The sequence below is a fragment of the Gavialis gangeticus genome, unplaced genomic scaffold, assembly GCF_001723915.1.
Source record: "Gavialis gangeticus isolate Ggan-Ray unplaced genomic scaffold, GavGan_comp1, whole genome shotgun sequence".
Lineage (NCBI taxonomy): Eukaryota > Metazoa > Chordata > Crocodylia > Gavialidae > Gavialis > Gavialis gangeticus.
This window is the reverse complement of record NW_017729033.1, coordinates 43,908,303-43,919,347: the sequence shown is the minus strand read 5'-3', so window position 1 is coordinate 43,919,347 and position 11,045 is coordinate 43,908,303. Positions and strand designations below refer to the sequence as shown.

At 47.0% G+C, this 11,045-nt stretch overlaps 1 long non-coding RNA gene across 1 annotated transcript in view; it reads left to right on the top strand.

Annotated features, from left to right (window-relative positions):
* Nucleotides 1-10,783, top strand: part of LOC109304161 — a 48,515-nt gene extending 37,732 nt beyond the window's left edge. The window contains exon 3 of the long non-coding RNA XR_002099315.1: nt 10,700-10,783. This is a non-coding gene — a long non-coding RNA (uncharacterized LOC109304161). The remainder of the gene's footprint in view (nt 1-10,699) is intronic.
* The last annotated feature ends 262 nt before the right edge of the window (nt 10,784-11,045 follow it).

Sequence of the window (11,045 nt, the reverse complement as noted above, 5' to 3'; positions counted from 1 at the left end):
TGCTCACCTCACCCCAAATTTTGGTATCATCAGCGAATTTAAACAGGTTGCATTTCACCCTGTTGTCCAAATTGCTGATGAAGAAATTGAACAGCGTGGGCCCAAGGACCAAGCCCTGGGGGACTCCACTGCCCACTTCCCCCCAGGTTGAATATGACCTGTCCACCACCACCCTCTGAGTACGACCCTTGAGCCAATCTGCAATCCATCTGACTGTGTAGGCATCAATGCCACAGTCTCCTAGTTTTTTAACGAGGATGGGGTGGGAGACAGTGTCAAAGGCCTTGCTGAAGTCTAGAAAGACTACGTCCATGGGGACACCTGCATCCATTGCCTTTGTGACCTGATCATAAAAGGCAATCAGGTTGTTCTGACATGACCTGCCCCTAATGAAACCGTGCTGGTTGCCCTTGAGCATCATCCCTGAAGCCGGCCCATCACAGATGTGCTCCTGCAGGTGCCTGCTGATCGCTCCATTAGTCTGTTGCCCTGGCTCACCTGAAGTGCTCCCTGGCTATGCTGTCTTTACCTTAAAGCAACAGGGAGCCCAGGCTCTCTGTTATACAGGGGCCATGCAGCCTTGGGGGTCAAGCATACATAGGTGCCCAGGGACCATGGTAAGTTAGCCAGGGAGGCTCAGGGCCAGGCAGCTACCAGCTAAGCCCCCCATCCCTGATCACTCCCTAGGGGTTGGCAGGCTGCTGGGTGCTTGCTGGCTGCAGGGGCCTGCCTCCTCATCTTTGTTCCCAGGGTGGGAAAAGTCAGGATCCTGGCAGCACCTGCTGTCACAGCTCCAGACCCCGCTGCCCTCCCTTCTCCTCCTTCAGGCCAGCCATTCTCCCATGCTGCCGCTGTTGGGCCACAACCTGCAGTTTCTCCAGCCTGGCTCAAAAGTTGTCTTAAGATGTTTACGGAGAGTTATACTTGCCCAGTGAGGAATAGTTCAGAAAAGTTCCAGGGAACTCTTGAACTGTGACCTATTTCTGTGGCTTTAAGCTTGGTAACAACATTCTTGGTGCCAAAAGTGTGGCAAACATCTTCTGAGGTGATCCAGATGATGATTGGCCAAGGATGGAGAGATTAATAAGTATGTATCCAAGGTTAGGAGTGACAGGCCTTTCTTGTTTTGATTGGCTTGAGAGATGATGGACATTGGCTCTGAGCGACTGATTCATTTGAGGGTATAAAAGGAGACAGAGCTAAGGGATCGGGTCTCTTGCAGAGTGGTTGAGAATGTGTGTGTGGCTGAAGAATGACTGAGGAGGGTCAACCTCAGCGGTGGGCAAAGTCTGGTCCATGGGCCAGATCTGGTCAGCAGTGGACTTTATTTCCCAGCAGTTCCTGCCTGTGTAGCAGGGGCCAGTTTCCATGAAGTCCCCAGCAGCTGCATTATGATAGTGCAGGGCTGGGGTTTCCATGGAGACTGGCCCCAGCAGTGCTGGCAGGCAGCAGCAGCACCACCCTCTTCCTAGTGGGGGGACTGAGGAGACGCTGAGGATGGACTGAAGGGAGGCTGTGCTTTGGGCAGGAGCAGGGTGGGCACAGCTGCTGCTGCCTGTACAGGGCGGGCAGCAGCAATGTTGCTGCTGGGAGGGGTGGCTATGGGGAATCCTGCCCAGCCTGGCTATGCTCCTCTCATCCCTCAGTTTCACTCCCACAGCACGCAGGGAGGCAGGAGAAAGTGCAAAACTTTACTGAGCAGCCTGTGGGACTTTCACATGCTGAGGAATGTGTTGATGCTGGCTGTGATGTCCTCCTTGACTGCAGGGGGCAGGGACATGTAGAGCAAGCTACAGGTAGCCCTCCAGGTGGCAGCAGAGGTTGTGGGGCAGCTCAGGTGTGCTCCCTGCACCACAGAAGCTCAGGGTCCTGTGCCAGATATGTAGGTTCACCCTGGGCACCATGGCAATCATCAGCAACAGGGCAGAGTGGATTAGGCAACCCTCAGTCCATGCAAACAGCTTCTTGTGTAGCATCTGGGACATGAGCAGCAGGGGCACACGTGGGGTGCAGCACCAGTGGGTGGGGAGGGCCCTGGATTGCCTCTCTAGAGAGGCCCCCTGTGGGAAGGATGGTGGCACAGACAGCTCCTCATCCCAGTCATCTGGGAGCCTTGCACTCCCTGAGCCTGGGCACCTTGGGTTTGGCAGTGTCGAGCCACGATTCTCCTAATTCATTCTAATAGAGGATTGTTAGGCCTCTACAAGAATCATGGTTTGAAATGGTGGGCTGGAGGAGCCCTCTTGTTAAGTATTGGCCTTCAGCCTGGCCCTGTTTACTGTGTGGTATGCGCACATGTAGACATGCATGCTTACTGTGCAGTAAACTATATTACTGTGCAGTAAACTGTCTTGTGTGGACACACCCAGTGAGAGTAAGGGTTCTAAATATTGTATATGCACTCTGTTTAATGTCAGAGTTGATGCACTTGTGGTATGTGTTTATTTTGACATTTTCAGTTATATCGCTGCATTGGAGACTTGTATTAACAAAGACTTGGTGGGATAGCTTGCATGACTAAAGTAACTGTCATGGATGGGTATAAACTGTTTAGCAAGGAGAGATGGGGAGGAAAGGAGGGGGCGTTGCACTTTATGTAAGAGACCTGTATGATTGCTCAGAGCTCCAGTATAAACTGGAGACAAGCCTGTTGAAAATCTCTGGCTTAGGGTCAGAGGGGAGAGCAACAAGGGTGATGTCATGGTTGGTGTTTGCTATAGACCACGAGACCAGGAGGATGAGGTTGATGAAGCTTTCTTTAGACAGCTAGCAGAAGTTTCCTGATCACAGGCCCTGGTTCTCATGGGGGACTTCAATCACACTGACATCTGGAGACAACTTCCTGATGCAGGTGTTGGAGAAAGCAACTAGGGGCCATGCTCTTCTTCAGCCACTGCTCACAAACAGGGACGGTGAGGAATATAGAAATGGATGGCAACTTGGGCAGCAGCGACCACAAGATGATTGAGTTCAGGATCCTGAGGAAAAGAAGGATGGAGAGGAGCCGAGTAAGAACCCTGCACTTCAGAAGTGCAGACTTGGACTCACTCAGGGAATTGGTGGGCAGGATCCCCTGGGAGGCCAGTCTGGGAGGGAAAGGAGTCCAGGAGAGATTGTTGTACTTTACGGAAACCTTACTGAGTGCACAGGAATGAACCATCCTGATGTGCAGAAAGACTAGCAAGTAAGGCAGAAGACAAGTTGGCTTAGCAGGGAACTCTTCAGTGAGCTAAAACACAAGTAGGAAGCTTACAAGAAATGGAAAATTGGAAAAATGACTAGGGAGGAGTAAAAGAGGCTCAGGCATGCAGGGATGAAATCAGGAAGGCCAAAGTGCAATTGGAGTTGCAGGTAGCAAGAGAAATGAAGGGTAACAAGAAGGGTTTCTACAAGTATGTCAGCAACAAGAGGAAGATTAGGGAAAATGTGGGTCTCTTCGGCTTAGTAGGAGCATTCCCAGCAGATTGAGGGAAGTGATTCTTTCCCTCTATGTGAGGTGATTCTTCCCCTTGATTCTTCCCTCACCAGAAGTGAGGCCACATCTGGAGTACTGCGTCCGGTTTTGCCCCTCTTCCTCCCGCACCGCCTACCCCACTACAAAAGGGATGTGAACAAATTGGAGAGAGTCTGTTGAAGGGCAATGAAAATGGTGAGGGAGCTGGAGCATATGACTTATGAGGAGAGTTAGGGAACTGGGCTTATTTAGTCTGGAGAAGAGGAGACCAAAGCGGGATTTAATAGCAGCCTTCAACTACCTGAAGGGTGGTTCCAAACAGGATGGAGCTGGACTATTCTCAGTGGTGGCAGAGGACAAAGGATAGAACAAGGAGTAATGGTGCCAAGTTGCAGCAAGGGAAGTTGAGGTTAGATATTAGGAAAATCTCTCTCATGAACAGAGTTGTAAAGCACTGGAACAGGTTACTCAGAGAGGTTGTGGAATCTCCATCCTTAGAGGTTTTTAAGACCAGGCTAGAGAAAGACTTGGCTGGGTTGAGACAACTGAGGCTTGTCCTGCTTTAAGCAGGAGGTTTGACTAGATCCTGAGGTCCCTTCCAATGCTAGTTTTCTATGATTTTATTATTCTATCATTTTTTATGCTCAAGTATCAGTGTATGTTATTTGCTTCAAGGAGCTATATTTTATTGCTCAACTTGAAGTCCAGCGCTGTACTATATTAAATGTTTACGCGTCTCAGTAATTCTAATCTATCAAGATTGTTCTATATATTCTACCTTTGTAGTTGGTGCTAGTGGAAAAAAATTAGTTCATTCAGATTGAAAAACTGAGAACGATTATTTAATCAAAGCAAATTGGTGTGTTGTATAAAAGGAAAAAAATGTTAATTTGTAATAAATTTTGTTAATGCTAAAGTCACAAAATGCACATATTTCCCTAAAATTACATGTCATGAGTTCAGTTAATTATCATACAATTACAGTAATGGAAAAGAAGAACCTAATCAAACATGAACAGCTTGTATAATCATTAACCAGGCTATGGTGAACCATTACTTAAGGCTGACTCAAGTGATCTATCATGGGATTCATGGCAGTCTGTTAACTAATGCTTAAACAATTCCGTAGGAATTTCAAGCTGTGGTGAATGGCAGTACCCAACCATGCCTTCCTTCTTAGTGTCTGTATTTATTTTTAACTGATATGAAGTTATGCTAACCCCATCTTGCCATCATTGCAATTACTAATAATTTTTCCCATATGGCACTAAATCACATGCTTTCCAGATGAGATTTTCCCCATTTCTCCTGTCTAGAAAATCTGTTTTTTAGTCAGAGAAAGATATAAAGTTAGTTCATTACAATATACCTTGGTAAAGCCATGTAGCATTTTTATTTGCTATTTACCTTTGTGTCTTTAATTGTTCTTTTAATTTTTTTTCTCTCAAGTCTTACACATTAGCGAGTTCAGTTTTACAGGTTGCTACTTGTTCAGATCAATTTTCTTCCCTTCTTAATGGGAGATTTGTAGTTGAACTGAGGGTTGGTTTTAGTTCAGAAATTATATGCTGGGTAAGAAATGGGCTGAAGGCAAGATGGCAATGGCTAATGCTGACAGGAGAAAAAATGGAAAGATGTTACAAGTGGACTTTTTTAAGATTCATTCTTGCAATTGATCTTAGTTATTATTTTAATTAATATTCATTTGGCACAAAAAGTAAAAGTATTCTAATGAATTTGCTAATGACCAAAATTTGTAGGCATTGTCAGTAGAGGGGCGGCTCATAATAATACAGGAAGAATTGTATGATCTTGAGGACTGGAGCAATAGATAGGTGGGAGGGGGAGGAATTCAATAATGAAAACTTGTGCACTTAAGACACTATTAACAAGAATGTCTGCTCTAGGCTGAGAGCTCATCAGTTGGACAGAGGTAGAGAAGGACCTCAGTTACTAGTGAATCACAGATTATTAGATGCTGTAGGTGTTAAAAAAGGCAAATGAGATCCAAGAATATATCAGAAGACTTATATCCAGTAGATATAGGGAAATCTTAACGGCAGTGTGAGAGACACTGGTGAAGTCTCGTCTGGAATACTGTGTAGAATCATAATCACTAAAGTTCAGGTAAGATGAATTTGAATTGGAACAAGTACAGAGAAGGTCTACTGGGAAGATCAGGGTAATGGTGAGAGACTTTTGTGACAAGAGATAAAAAGTGCTTGGCTTTTTCAGTCTAGCAAAACAAAGGCTGAGAGGGGATATGTTTTCTCTCCATAAATATGTATAAATACATCTGGGTGAACAGTAAATACCAAGGAGGGAAAAGAATTATTTAAGATAAAGAATGGTGTTGGCATTACTGCATATGGGTATAAACTGCCTATTAAAAAATGTGTGCTAGAAATTAGAAGACAATTTCTAACTATCAGGAAAGATTCATAGATTCATAGTTGGTAGGGTCGGAGAGGACCTGAGCAGATCCTCATGTCTGACCCCCTGCCATGGGCAGGAATGAATACTAGGTTCATATGACCCCCACTAAGATAAGCTCATATGACCCCAGCTAGGTAGTAATCAAGCCTCCTTTTAAAGACCCCCAAGGTAGGAGCCAGCATCACTTCCGTTGGAAGCTGGTTCCAGATCCTGGCCACCCTGACTGTGAAGTAGTGTCTCCTGATGTCTAGCCTGAACGTACTCTCAATCAGCTTGTGGCCATTATTCCTTGTTACTCTGGGAGGTGCTCAGGGGAACAGGGTCTCACCCATCCCCCTCTGGTCCCCCCTGGTAAGTTTTTTTACTGCCACTAGATCCCCTCTCAGCCTCCTTCTGTGAACGCTGAACAGGTTCAGGTCCCTTAGCCTCTCCTTGTAGGGCCTGCCCTGCTGCCCCCTGATCATGTGAGTGGCCCTCCTCTGGACCCTCTTCATGCTGTCTACCTCCCTCCTGAAGTGTGGCACCCAGAACTGGACGCAGTACTCCAGCTGTGGCCTGACCAGTGTTGCATAGAGGGGGCGGATCACCTCCTTGGACCTGCTTGAGATGCATTTGTGGATACATAACAAGGTACGATTCGCCTTCCTGACTGTTACCTCACATTGGTGGCCCATGTTCATCTTGGAATCAATAATGACTCCAAGATCCCTTTCTGCCAGTGTGCTTTCAAGAAGGGAGTTCCCCAGCCTATAGGTATGCTGCTGGTTCTTCCTGCCCAAGTGCAGTACTCTGCACTTGTCAGTATTGAATCCCATCTTATTCACATTTGCCCACCCCTGTAACCTGTCCAGGTCCAGTTGTATCCTGTCCCTCCCTTCTAGTGTACCCACCTCGCCCCAAACCTTGGTGTTGTCAGTGAATTTGAACAGGGTGCTTTTCACCTCCTCGTCCAAGTTGCTGATAAAGAAATTGAACTGTACAGGCCGGAGGACCGAGCCCTGGGGGACTCCACTGCCCACCTCCCTCCAGATCGAATATGACCCATCCACCACCACTCTCTGTGTACTGCCCCCTAGCCAATTTGTGACCCATCTGACTGTGTAGGCATCAATGCCACAGTCACCTAGCTTTTTAATGAGAATGGGGTGGGAGACAGTGTCAAAGAAGTCCAGAAAGACTACATTCACCGTGACACCTGCGTCAAATGATTTTGTGACCTAATCATAGAAGGCCACCAGGTTGGTCACGACCTGCCCTTAATGAACCCATGCAATTTGCCCTTGAGCATCCTCCCCCCTGCTGGCCCCTCCCAGGTGTGCTCCTGGATAATTTTTTCAAAGAGCTTCCCCAGGACTGAAGTAAGACTAATGGGCCTATAGTTGCCTGGGTCCTCCCTCCTCCCTTTTTTGAAGAAAAGGACTACATTGGCCAGAGTATCACAAGTGCCATGCCAGGGGCCCTGCAATGACCTCTGCCAATTCCCTCAGCACCCTGGGGTGGAGAGCATCTGGACCTGCTGATTTGAATATGTCCAGCCGCTCCAGAAGTTCCCTAACTCAGTCCTCCCTGATCCTGGGCCTGCCAGAGTCACTCCTGAGTCTGTCCTGAATCCTGGTGGGGGAGAAGTCCTGGTCCCTGCTCAGAAAAATGGAGGCAAAGAATTTGTTGCAAAAGTCTGCTTTTTCATCTGGTGCAACCACCAGATTGCCAAGCATAGTTTTTTTTTGCCCCACATTGCCTGGTGCCTTCTTTTTATCTCTTATGTATTTAAAAAAGGACTTTTTGTTGTCCTTGATCCTTGTTGCTAGCCCTAGTTCCATCTCTGCCTTAGCCTTCCTAACAGCTTCTGTACAGACTCTTGCTATGGAGGTATAATCTTCGTTGGTGATGGCCCCGCCCTTCCACTGGACGTATGCCCCCTTTTTGGCTTTTAGACATTCCTGAATGCCTTTGGTGAGCCAAGGGGGCTTTTAAGCGCTCTTGTCCCCTTTGACTCACATTGGGACTGTCACCCTGTGGGCTCGGAGGATCATCTCCTTAAGGAACGACTACTTGTCTTGGACACCTAGTTCTCCTACTCTCTGGGACTGGAATGCCTCTCCTACCAATCTCCTCAACTCATTGAAGTCGGCCCTCCTGAAGTCAAGGGCTACTGCCTTGCTGCAGACCCTTGACACCCTGCGCTGAATGGTGAATACAGTAGGCAATGATTGCTATCACCCAGCTGGTCTAGGACCCGGAGTCCCCTCACCAGGTTGTTGCCTGTGGCCAGGACCAGGTCCAGCAAGGCATTTTCGCTGGTGGGACTGTGCACCTCCTGGGTTAGGTGGAGGTCTTGTATCTCAGCAAGGAACCTACGTGAGTGGTCAGACCTGGCTGACTGGTCCTCCCAGCAGATGTCCGGGTAGTTTAGATCACCCATGATGACCACATCCCTTGATTTAACTGCCTCTGCAAGCTGACCTAAGAATTCCCAGTCCAGCTCTTCCCTTAGTTGGGTGGTCTGTAGTAGACACCCACCGTTAAGTCCCTTTCCCTGAGACCCCCTTGTATTCTGACCCAGAGCACTTCATCCTGCCCCTCTTCTGATCCCATCCTGTTAGTTGAGGATGTGTATTACTCTTTGACATAGAGTGCCATACCCCCGGCTTTCCTCCCCATTCTGTTCTGTCTGTAGCCCCTAATGTTTACTGCTCAATCATGGGTTGAATCCCACCAGGTTTCAGTGAGCCCTACTATGTCTGGGCTTGTACTAGCTATCCGGAGGGCGAGTTCCTCCTGCTTATTCCCCATACTATGAGCATTAGAGTAAAGGTATTTAAGGCCTCCTGTCGATGCAAGTACCCCCCCTGTTTCCTAGGGCTATCTGGACCCTTGTCACTTACCTCTTGTGCTCATCACTTGTCTTGGCTGGGAGGTGTCCTCTTGTCCTCCTGTGGCCACATCCCCCAGTAAAGCTAGTTTAAAGCATGCTGTACGAGATCAGCCAACCTGGAATAGAAAATATGCTTGCCTTTAGGAGAGAGGGGAAGCCCACCCCAACTGAGCATGCCCGAAAATGCGGGTCGTTGTCCAAAGAACCCAAGGCCTGCCTGGTGGCACCAACTCCAAAGCCTCTGGTTGACCTCATTGATGTAGGCCTCATGACACTGTCTGCGTCTACTTACCGGGAGGAAGTACGGGTTTGAAGCAGCCTACTGACCACTTAAAACACTAGAAGAAATGGAGTAAAGCAACCTTACTGGGTGTGTCTACACATGTAATTAATGTGCATGAATAAACTCCAGGGCTTATTGCTCCAGAGTTTTTTGCTCTCGGGCATGCTTTTTAAATGTGCGCCTGGGAGCAAAAAAAATCGGGTAAATTCCTCCAGAGTTTAGTTCATAGTTGTTGTTAGGGCTGTAAGGGACCTTACAGCTCATTGGGTCCAGCTCCCCTGCACTTGGGCAGGAAAGACTACTGGGATCAGATGACTCCAGCAAGATGGGCGTCAAGACGCTTTTTGGAGATTGCCAGGGTGGATGACTATATCACGTTTGGAGGGAGCTAGTTCTAAACGCTTGGTACTTAACTTGTAAAGAAGTTTTTCCTTATGTCTAACCTGAAGCGATCCTCAATCAGCTTGTACCCATTACTTCTTGTCCTCCCCTGGGGGGGACCTTGGGGAACATATGTTTCCCCAGGCCCTGCTGTATGCTACTTATAGGCAGCAGCACATTAAATTCTGTCAGAGCAGCTCTGGCTGGCAGGAGTCCAAGGCTGCTCCAGCTGGGCTCAATGTGCTGTGGAGGAGCTGGCTGGGACACAAGGGTGCTTCAGGGTAAGGCTAGCCGGCAGGCAGCCCCCAAAATGAAGCACCCTCATGCCACAGCCAGCCAGGCAGTGTCTAAATGTGGGCTGCTGCATGAAAAAATTCTGGAGCAGGTTAGTACTTGAATTTACAAATACTAGCCTGCTCTGAAATTTATTAGTTTCATGTGCCCTAATAGGGCACACTTGTAGATTTGGAGACATTTACTGCAGAGCTAATTAGGCAGCTCCACAGTAAATGTCTCATGTAGCCCACTGATTTGAAGGTGGACCTAGAGTAGTCTATGAATGAATTATACACTAAGATTGCCTGTAATAGCAAGGGCCTATCTATGCTCAGCATGTGAGGAGGTCCCAAGCTAATCCCATGTTCCTATGAAATATGCAGCTTCAGTTTTGGCTACATGCAGAAGGTCATGACCTCTACAAGGACACCAAAAAAACTTCTATATCAGAGTTTTCTGTGTTTAAAAATCTTATTTCCATCATAACCCCTGATTTTCAAATCCTGATGTTTTTAGAACATTACATTTTATGAAGTGCAATCAACATGTGCTTTGAGACTGAGGTGAACTGAATAGAAGACTGATTATAAGTTATATTAGTAAATATGATTGTGTAATTCTTTGTGCTGTGCTTTACATTAATTTGTATTTTGCCTTAAAACAGTAGGATGTTTAGAGAATCTGGAAGAGAAGGAGGTTTAAATTAACTCTCTGTACAATAGGAGAGGCAGCACAAAAGAGCTTACATAGGGAAAATTAGACCTATTGCACTGATTCTGACATTTCCCACTGTCTACAAGTGAGCCTGAAACAGTGACCAATGTCACTGCTAATGAGGAGGAGGGAGCAGAGTGCTTTTGTTGTAGCTGCTTTTGCTGCATGTTCCTTCACTGATGACCTCCCCAGAGCACATCTCTGAATAAGCAAGCTGTTGGTATGGAAGCACCCACCTCATATAACAATAGTGTGAAATGCATTATGTTCATTCCCTCAGATACCAGAGCCTTTGCTAACAAGAAAGAAACTAATAGACTCAGCCATGCTGCAGTAAAGAACAGGAATGAAAGAGAGAGAGAGAGAAGGCATGTTGCTGTTATTCCAAAAGGTACTGGATGTTAAAGTGCAGCTCTTATAATTGTCTTGTCACATTTCGTGATTTTTGAAACTGAAAAGTAGTTTAAGATCAGATACTGACTAGAAGGGTGTGAAGGAAAGGCCTGAAGTTGCAGACAGAATTCTGCAAAGGAGAAGTGAATGCTGAAGAAAGATCCTTGTGAGAAGATATGCTAGGAAGAGGGGGGGTCTGAAATCTGATTAGCTGTGGCAAGCAAAAAAAAAAG